Genomic DNA, 10,776 nt, shown 5'->3' on the forward strand with positions numbered 1-10,776 from the left:
CACTCTCCCTTCTGGGGCCAGTGCCCGTGCTGACATCAGCTACTGTATTCTGGCTCTCGGGAGCACAATAGGTTTTATCAATTTCTATGCCGTGGCCTGGGCCATGGCCTATGGTGGACTCACTCTCCCTGCTGGGGCCAGTGCCCGTGCTGACATCAGCGATTGTATTCAGGCTCTCAGGAGCACAATAGGTTTTATCAATTTCTATGTCGGGGCCTGGGCCATGGCCTATGGTGGACTCACTCTCCCTGCTGGGGCCAGTGCCGGTGCTGACATGAGGGACTGTGTTCTGGCTCTCGGGAGCACAATAGGTTTTATCAATTTCTATGTCGTGGCCTGGGCCATGGCCTATGGTATACTCAGTATCCCTGCTGGGGTCAGTGCCCGTTCTGACATGAGCGACTGTATTCTGGCTCTCGGGAGCACAATAGGTTTTATCAATTTCTATGTCGTGGCCTGGGCCATGGCCTATGGTGGACTCATTCTCCCTGCTGGGGCCAGTGCCCGTGCTGACATGAGCGACTGTATTCTGGCTCTCGGGAGCACAAGAGGGTTCATCAGTTTCTATTTCGGGGCCTGGGCCATGGCCTATGGTGGACTCACTCTCCCTGCTGGGGCCAGTGTCCGTGCTGACATCAGCGATTGTATTCTGGCTCTCGGGAGCATGATAGGTTTTATCAATTTCTATGTCGTGGTCTGGGCCATGGCATATGGTAGACTCAGTATCCCTGCTGGGGCCAGTGCCCGTGCTGACATGAGCGACTGTATTCTGGCTCTCGGGAGCACAAGAGGGTTCATCAGTTTCTATGTCGTGGCCTGGGCCATGGCCTATGGTGGACTCACTCTCCCTGCTGGGGCCAGTGCCCGTGCTGACATGAGGGACTGTGTTCTGGCTCTCGGGAGCACAATAGGTTTTATCAATTTTTATGTCGTGGCCTGGGCCATGGCCTATGGTGGACTCACTCTCCCTGCTGGGGCCAGTGCCCGTGCTGACATCAGCGATTGTATTCTGGCTCTCGGGAGCACAATAGGTTTTATCAATTTCTATGTCATGGCCTGGGCCATGGCCTATGGTGGACTCACTCTCCCTGCTGGGGCCAGTGCCCGTGCTGACATGAGCGACTGTATTCTGGATCTCGGGAGCACAAGAGGGTTCATCAATTTCTATGTCGTGGCCTGGGCCATGGCCTATGGTATACTCAGTATGCCTGCTGGGGCCAGTGTCCGTGCAGACATCAGCGACTTTATTCTGGCTCTCGGGAGCATGATAGGTTTTATCAAGTTCTATGTCGTGGCCTGGGCCATGGCCTATTGTGGACTCACTCTCCCTGCAGGGGCCAGTGCCCGTGCTGACATGAGCAACTGTATTCTGGCTCTCGGGAGCACAAGAGGGGGGTTCATCAGTTTCTATGTCGTGGCCTGGGCCATGGCCTATGGTGGACTCACTCTCCCTGCTGGGGCCAGTGCCCGTGCTGACATCAGCGATTGTATTCTGGCTCTCGGGAGCATGATAGGTTTTATCAATTTCTATGTCGTGGCCTGGGCCATGGCCTATGGTGGACTCACTCTCCCTGCTGGGGCCAGTGCCCGTGCTGACATGAGGGACTGTGTTCTGGCTCTCGGGAGCACAATAGGTTTTATCAATTTCTATGTCGTGGCCTGGGCCATGGCCTATGGTGGACTCACTCTCCCTGCTGGGGCCAGTGCCCGTGCTGACATGAGCGACTGTATTCTGGCTCTCGGGAGCACAAGAGGGTTCATCAGTTTCTATGTCGTGGCCTGGGCCATGGCCTATGGTGCACTCACTCTCCCTGCTGGGGCCAGTGCCCGTGCTGACATCAAGGACTGTATTCTGGCTCTCAGGAGCACAATAGGTTTTATCAATTTCTATGTCGGGGCCGGGGCCATGGCCTATGGTGGACTCACTCTCCCTGCTGGGGCCAGTGCCCGTGCTGACATGAGGGACTGTGTTCTGGCTCTCGGGAGCACAATAGGTTTTATCAATTTCTATGTCGTGGCCTGGGCCATGGCCTATGGTGGACTCACTCTCCCTGCTGGGGCCAGTGCCCCTGCTGACATCAGCGATTGTATTCTGGCTCTCGGGAGCACAATAGGTTTTATCAATTTCTATGTCGTGGCCTGGGCCATGGCCTATGGTGGACTCACTCTCCCTGCTGGGGCCAGTGCCCCTGCTGACATCAAGGACTCTATTCTGGCTCTCGGGAGCACAATAGGTTTTATCAATTTCTATGTCGTGGCCTGGGCCATGGCCTATGGTATACTCAGTATCCCTGCTGGGGCCAGTGTCCGTGCAGACATCAGCGACTTTATTCTGGCTCTCGGGAGCACAATAGGTTTTATCAATTTCTATGTCGTGGCCTGGGCCATGGCCTATGGTGGACTCACTCTCCCTGCTGGGGCCAGTGCCCGTGCTGACATGAGCGACTGTATTCTGGCTCTCGGGAGCACAAGAGGGTTCATCAGTTTCTATGTCGTGGCCTGGGCCATGGCCTATGGTGGACTCAATCTCCCTGCTGGGGCCAGTGTCCGTGCTGACATCAGCGATTGTATTCTGGCTCTCGGGAGCATGATAGGTTTTATCAATTTCTATGTCGTGGCCTGGGCCATGGCATATGGTAGACTCAGTATCCCTGTTGTGGCCAGTGTCCGTGCAGATATCAGCGACTTTATTCTGACTCTCGGGAGCACAATAGGTTTTATCAATTTCTATGTCGTGGCCTGGGCCATGGCCTATGGTATACTCAGTATCCCTGCTGGGTCCAGTGCCCGTGCAGACATCAGCGACTTTATTCTGGCTCTCGGGAGCATGATAGGTTTTATCAATTTCTATGTCGTGGCCTGGGCCATGGCCTATGGTGGACTCACTCTCCCTGCTGGGGCCAGTGCCCGTGCTGACATGAGGGACTGTGTTCTGGCTCTCGGGAGCATGATAGGTTTTATCAATTTCTATCTCGTGGCCTGGGCCATGGCCTATGGTGGACTCACTCTCCCTTCTGGCGCCAGTGCCCGTGCTGACATCAGCGATTGTATTCTGGCTCTCGGGAGCACAATAGGTTTTATCAATTTCTATGTCGTGGCCTGGGCCATGGCCTATGGTATACTCAGAATTCTTGTTGTGGCCAGTGCCCGTGCTGACATCAGCGATTTTATTCTGGCTCTCGGGAGCACAATAGGTTTTATCAATTTCTATGTCGTGGCCTGGGCCATGGCCTATGGTAGAGTCACTCTCCCTGCTGGGGCCAGTGCACGTGCTGACATCAGCGATTGTATTCTGGCTCTCGGGAGCACAATAGGTTTTATCAATTTCTATGTCGTGGCCTGGGCCATGGCCTATGGTATATTCAGTATTCTTGTTGTGGCCAGTGCCCGTACTGACATCAAGGACTGTATTCTGGCTCTCGGGAGCACAATAGGTTTTATCAATTTCTATGTCGTGGCCTGGGCCATGGCCTATGGTGGACTCACTCTCCCTGCTGGGGCCAGTGCCCGTGCTGACATGAGCGACTGTATTCTGGCTCTCGGGAGCACAATAGGTTTTATCAATTTCTATGTCGTGGCCTGGGCCATGGCCTATGGTGGAGTCACTCTCCCTGCTGGGGCCAGTGCCCGTGCTGACATCAGCGACTATATTCTGGCTCTCGGGAGCACAATAGGTTTTATCAATTTCTATGTCGTGGCCTGGGCCATGGCCTATGGTGGACTCACTCTCCCTGCTGGGGCCAGTGTCCGTGCAGACATCAGCGACTTTATTCTGGCTCTCGGGAGCACAATAGGTTTTATCAATTTCTATGTCGTGGCCTGGGCCATGGCCTATGGTATATTCAGTATTCTTGTTGTGGCCAGTGCCCGTACTGACATCAAGGACTGTATTCTGGCTCTCGGGAGCACAATAGGTTTTATCAATTTCTATGTCGTGGCCTGGGCCATGGCCTATGGTGGACTCACTCTCCCTGCTGGGGCCAGTGCCCGTGCTGACATTAGCGACTGTATTCTGGCTCTCGGGAGCACAATAGGTTTTATCAATTTCTATGTCGTGGCCTGGGCCATGGCCTATGGTGGAGTCACTCTCCCTGCTGGGGCCAGTGCCCGTGCTGACATCAGCGACTATATTCTGGCTCTCGGGAGCACAATAGGTTTTATCAATTTCTATGTCGTGGCCTGGGCCATGGCCTATGGTGGACTCACTCTCCCTGCTGGGGCCAGTGTCCGTGCAGACATCAGCGACTTTATTCTGGCTCTCGGGAGCACAATAGGTTTTATCAATTTCTATGTCGTGGCCTGGGCCATGGCCTATGGTGGACTCACTCTCCCTGCTGGGGCCAGTGTCCGTGCAGACATCAGCGACTATATTCTGGCTCTCGGGAGCACAATAGGTTTTATCAGTTTCTATGTTGTGGCCTGGGCCATGGCCTATGGTGGACTCACTCTCCCTGCTGGGGCCAGTTTCCGTGCTGACATCAGCGATTGTATTCTGGCTCTCGGGAGCACAATAGGTTTTATCAATTTCTATGTCATGGCCTGGGCCATGGCCTATGGTGGACTCACTCTCCCTGCTGGGGCCAGTGCCCGTGCTGACATCAGCGATTTTATTCTGGCTCTCGGGAGCACAATAGGTTTTATCAATTTCTATGTCGTGGCCTGGGCCATGGCCTATGGTGGACTCACTCTCCCTGCTGGGGCCAGTGCCCGTGCTGACATCAGCGATTTTATTCTGGCTCTCGGGAGCACAATAGGTTTTATCAATTTCTATGTCGTGGCCTGGGCCATGGCCTATGGTGGACTCACTCTCCCTGCTGGGGCCAGTGCCCGTGCTGACATCAGCGATTTTATTCTGGCTCTCGGGAGCACAATAGGTTTTATCAATTTCTATGTCGTGGCCTGGGCCATGGCCTATGGTATACTCAGTATCCCTGCTGGGGCCAGTGTCCGTGCAGACATCAGCGACTTTATTCTGGCTCTCGGGAGCATGAGAGGTTTTATCAATTTCTATGTCGTGGCCTGGGCCATGGCCTATGGTGGACTCACTCTCCCTGCTGGGGCCAGTGCCCGTGCTGACATGAGGGACTGTGTTCTGGCTCTCGGGAGCACAATAGGTTTTATCAATTTCTATGTCGTGGCCTGGGCCATGGCCTATGGTGGACTCACTCTCCCTGCTGGGGCCAGTGCCCGTGCTGACATCAGCGATTGTATTCTGGCTCTCGGGAGCATGATAGGTTTTATCAATTTCTATGTCATGGCCTGGGCCATGGCCTATGGTGGACTCACTCTCCCTGCTGGGGCCAGTGCCCGTGCTGACATGAGCGACTGTATTCTGGATCTCGGGAGCACAAGAGGGTTCATCAATTTCTATGTCGTGGCCTGGGCCATGGCCTATGGTGGACTCACTCTCCCTGCTGGGGCCAGTGCCCGTGCTGACATGAGCGACTGTATTCTGGCTCTCGGGAGCACAATAGGTTTTATCAATTTCTATGTCGTCGCCTGGGCCATGGCCTATGGTGGACTCACTCTCCCTGCTGGGGCCAGTGCCCGTGCTGACATGAGGGACTGTGTTCTTGCTCTCGGGAGCACAATAGGTTTTATCAATTTCTATGTCATGGCCTGGGCCATGGCCTATGGTGGACTCACTCTCCCTGCTGGGGCCAGTGCCCGTGAAGACATCAGCGATTGTATTCTGGCTCTCGGGAGCACAATAGGTTTTATCAATTTCTATGTCGTGGCCTGGGCCATGGCCTATGGTGGACTCACTCTCCCTGCTGGGGCCAGTGCCCGTGCTGACATCAGCGATTTTATTCTGGCTCTCAGGAGCACAATAGGTTTTATCAATTTCTATGTCGTGGCCTGGGCCATGGCCTATGGTGGACTCACTCTCCCTGCTGGGGCCAGTGCCCGTGCTGACATGAGCGACTGTATTCTGGCTCTCGGGAGCACGATAGGTTTTATCAATTTCTATGTCGTGGCCTGGGCCATGGCCTATGGTATACTCAGTATCGCTGCTGGGGCCAGTGCCCGTGCTGAACTCAGCAACTTTATTCTGGCTCTCGGGAGCACAATAGGTTTTATCAATTTCTATGTCATGGCCTGGGCCATGGCCTATGGTGGACTCAGTCTCCCTGCTGGGTCCAGTGCCCGTGCTGATCTCAGCGACTGTAGTCTGGCTGAGGGGAGCACCAATGGTGTATTCAAAGCCTGTGCTTTGGATTGTGCTCAGGGCACACAGTAGATGGAGGCCTGAGTGGATGGTGATGTTGCCCTTCTCCTCGATCTCAGTCTCTCCGCTGTCATCCTCCATATCTAAATCCTCTATGCAGGAGAAATAGTCCTCAGAATCACTGTCAAGGACAGTTTCATAGGATGAAGTACTCTCCATCTCCTCAGAATGAATCTGTGGGGCCGAAAAACCTGGCCAGCTCTCATGCCACAGGTTTTCCGTTTTCTCCTCCATGGCCCCCACCCTGACAGGTGGGGGATGGGACCACCACACGAATCTAGAACGTAAAAGACAAAACCAGGTCTAGAAAAGAAGTTTGTGGCTCTCAATGTCTACATCATGTAAACCATCAAAAAAAATTAGCTATCTCTAACCTCCTTATGATACATATTGGGGTCAGAGGTTAAAAAGAAAATAAATACCAACCCAAACCCCAAAGCAGTTATGAGAAAGCATAAGAAATATTAGAGATGAAATAAGTGGTTCCTTAGTGTTTGAATCAAAGACCAAAGAAACCAAGATCTGGTGATTTGAAAGGATGAAGTCTGACAAACCCTTGACCTGCGTCACCCAGAGAGAAGATTCAAATTCTTGAAATGTGAGACAAGACATGAAGTATGAAAGGACAAGTAGGACCTAGGGAGCCCTGCGTGTGTGTGGTGTGAACTGACTCTACAGAGTTGGTAACCCTGTAAGCAAGAGATTTCTTGAGTCATAAAAGAGACACTCACATTGATAAGATGTTATTAAACCTACATAGCACTTGCTGCCTTCTAGATACTCCACGCTGGGCATGAGGATCAATTCTGGATGTTACAAAACATACAGTGTGATCAATTTAGGGATGATATGGAAAGAGAAACACAACTTCTGCTAGCAAGGACATCCCAGGACCAACAGAGTGCATGATGGGTCTTTCTGTATAGCGGAGACCAGTGTTCCTCAGGAAGCTTCAAAAAGATACTAGGAACGATCATTGCAAACACAGTCTTGAAAAGCAGTATAACCCTGAGGCTTAACCCATCACAACAACAACAACCACAAGACACACACACACACAGGCTTGAGTATACTCCTATGTTCTTGAGGAATATCCACTTGTACATCTGTTATCAGATTCCTTGCTTCTTCACACAAGTTCAAACAATACATGACAGCTAGGATGTTTCCTGTTCACAGAGAGTTCAACAGGGAATCCTAGGACAATTCTATGGGGAAACTAACAAGCATGTAAGGAGATCAAGTGAAGAGGTCCACACTTGGCCACAAAAACATCAACTTTTGTCTTTCTCTGAAGAAGAAATAGACATGAGCTTCGTACTGCAATGTCCTCCCCCCTCCCAGTTCCAGAGAAATGGTGACTAGAGCTATGGATCAGTAGCTCAGGCTTTAATTGAAATGGGGGACTTTGGGGCACACACAAGGGGCAGCTGTAATGTCACAGAGCAGATGAAAATGATCCCAGGTCACTGTTTACATCTATAGAAGTGTTACAAAGGATTTTTTATTTCATACAGATATGGTTTAAAATAAGAAAAATGAAACCAAAGTAAAACATGGCAAAAAAATTTAAATGGAACAATTAAATAAAATGAACACATAAGCAGAAATCTGTGCCTCAACAAAAAGCATTGAGTGTATGTATCAAAAAGAACAACTGAACACAAAATCCAGCCAACAAAGAGGAAATCTCCCGATGTCAAGGTCCAAGAGATTAGGAGATTCCAGTTTATCAGGTCAAGTGTAGAAGTCCGGTGCTCTCTATCCAACAAGAGTTTCTCTGCAGCATCAAGACAAACTGCAGTCAGTTGTGGGTCCTTATAGGAAGAGATTTCAATAACTTCTCACAAAGGCTTTTTGTGATGTCATAGTAAGGAATGGACCAGTAACAGCAAAGAGCCCAAAAGATGATTCTCTACCCTGCTCCAGGGACTGCATAACTTTTGTCAAGGCTGTGAGCAAATCCCCAACAAGATATAGCTTAAACAGCAAAGGGTAACCCTCCTCTCAGGCTCTCAGGGGACAGGGAGGGATGGCAGACGAGGAGCTGGGGACTTGGGAAGATAAGTCTGAAGCAGTTGGGTGCATGCCTTTGGCAGGTCCATGGTGCATCCAGTCACTCAATTTCTCCTGAGCCCCTGAGCTTTTATGATTTCCCCAAAATGCACCTCCTGCTAGACAAGGCATTCAGACATATGAGAAGGTGTGAGACCATTCCTATTGAACATTAGCAGGACACTTTGACTTTAAGAACATAGTAAGCAGGTAACATGGTAACAAGGTAACAAGTGCCATAGTAACAAGGTGGACAGACTCAGCAACTCTGTGCTGACCTTTGTTAGGGACACGGGTATGGACTAGTTAGAGAATGAACTAACGCCCTTTGTCCCAACGCCCTTTGCACTAGGATGCTAAAGTTCTCTAAGTATTCTGACGATTACAGACATTGTCTCCACATTTCGCATATTCCATTCCTTTATCTAAAACTCATATAGATGGTCATCTAAAGGATGCTAGCCTTCCCCGACACTGGGATGCTGTAATGAAATGGACTGTACCTCATGGTACACATGACAGTTTTTGGTCTTTTTTGCAGGGCATTGGGGTGCAACATAGCAAGTGTGGAAGATAGTTACCAGGGTGGATGAACATTTAAGTGCTTCAAAGGATTTATGAGATAATAGAGGGCACAGGTAGATGTGATAAACATTCACATGGTGATGAAATAGATGGCTTTTACAGCTTGTCCATACTAATAAACTTTGAAAACCAGAAAAATTAAATTTAAAACTATCAAGGAACCATGTTTAAGAATAGAAATATGGGACTAGTCAGAAGAAACTGAATGAAAAGCACAAATTAAGTCAAGAACCACCTCAGAGACATAAATCAAAACCAACAACCTGGGAAGCAAATGTCAAAGCAAATGAACAGCGTCTGTTTTCGTACATCAGTAATATCAAGGTTTATGTTAATCAAAGTCTGAGCTCAACAACTCTGCAAACAACCAAGCTACAGCTTCTCTGCAGAGAAGCCCCAGCCAGGGCCTCATGTGGGCGGAGTCTGCAACTCCTCACAATGGCTCCAGTGAGGTCATAGGAGGAAATGAACCAATCACAGCTATTCACAACCAAGAAATAAAAACCCTTCACCTTCTGTCTCCTAAAACTGCATTGGTTTTCTTACTGTCATGACCAATTCCCTGAGAAACAGCAACATTTGTTCCATGGGTTGTGCTATGTCTCAGACTCTCAGAGGACAGGGAATCCATGTCTGGGGACTTGAGAAGATGGGTCTGAAGCAGCTGCTTACATGGCTTTGTCATGTCCTGTTGCCTCTAATGACTCAATTCCCCCTGCTGGGTTCCACCACCACGGGGCATTACAATGTCCTGAACAGCACCCCCAGTTAGAGACCGGAAATCCAGAGAATTAAGATGCTGTGAAACCTCTCTCTCACAACCTTGAGGACATTTGGACTTTAATAACAGCAGCAGTAACAACAAGAATGGACTCAGCCAGCTTTGGGCTAGCCTGGGTTAGAGACAGGGCTATGGACTAGACAGTGAACACACAGGTTTCTTCAAAGTCCTTTTCACTCAGACCCTCAAACTCTGTGATGACTCCAACTACTGCAGCCCTCTTCCTCTCCACCCTCAGGACACTCAGCTCCTTTCCCTTAAACTCGTAGTTATGGTCACCAAAAGGATGATGGCCTGTCTGTGACACTGCGAGGCCACGAGGAAACTGTCGTCCCTCAAGACTTTCCAGAGCGTGTTCTGTTTAGTGAGTGGCATGGTGGCCAGGAGAAGAGTCTCTACGTGGTCAGGGGATTTATAACCACAGGGAAATGCCAGGGGAAGTAACAAGGGTATGCTCCAAGTGCACAACCAAATCAAATCCCTTATCTTTTACAGGTAACTTAACAAAAATTAAGGTAAAGAAATAAACCAATGTATGAAATGTCAAAGATGAATGGGTAGAGAATAATAGAAAATGGTTGATGATAAAATTAACTGAAGCAAGGCACAAACTAACCTAATCTAAGCCCAATCAGTCAAAATTCAGACACAAACCCGACCCCACTGGGAAGCACACTCACGATATTCAGGTCAGTTGCGATCACAGATGTTAAGACGCACACTAAAAATCAAAATCTATAAAAATCACAGTCTACAGCAAGTTCTTCGCAGTTAACGAATGGTTTCACCGCAGCCTAAGAACAAGGTCTAGGCCCAGCTGGTGCCTAATATAGGCGGGCCTCTCTCATTCATCACAATGGTTCCTTGTGAGGTCATGGAGCCATGCACCAATCACAGTTGACCAGAAGCCAGCATAGCTTTAGAGTTCTTTGCTCATGGCTCCTCCCACATCGCTACCAAGACTCAGTGTAAGGGAGACAGAGGTTATTTGGCTCAGGCTTGCAGAGGATCAGACCAACACGGTGGTGGGCTCAGCTGGTGGCACTGGCAGCAGGGCCTCGGGCAAGGGCTTTCACTGCATAGACATCTCCTCACCCTCAAGCCTAGTGAAATATCCTTGCCATCT

Source organism: Microtus pennsylvanicus, chromosome 6 (assembly GCF_037038515.1).
Source record: "Microtus pennsylvanicus isolate mMicPen1 chromosome 6, mMicPen1.hap1, whole genome shotgun sequence".
Classification (NCBI taxonomy): Eukaryota; Metazoa; Chordata; class Mammalia; order Rodentia; family Cricetidae; genus Microtus; species Microtus pennsylvanicus.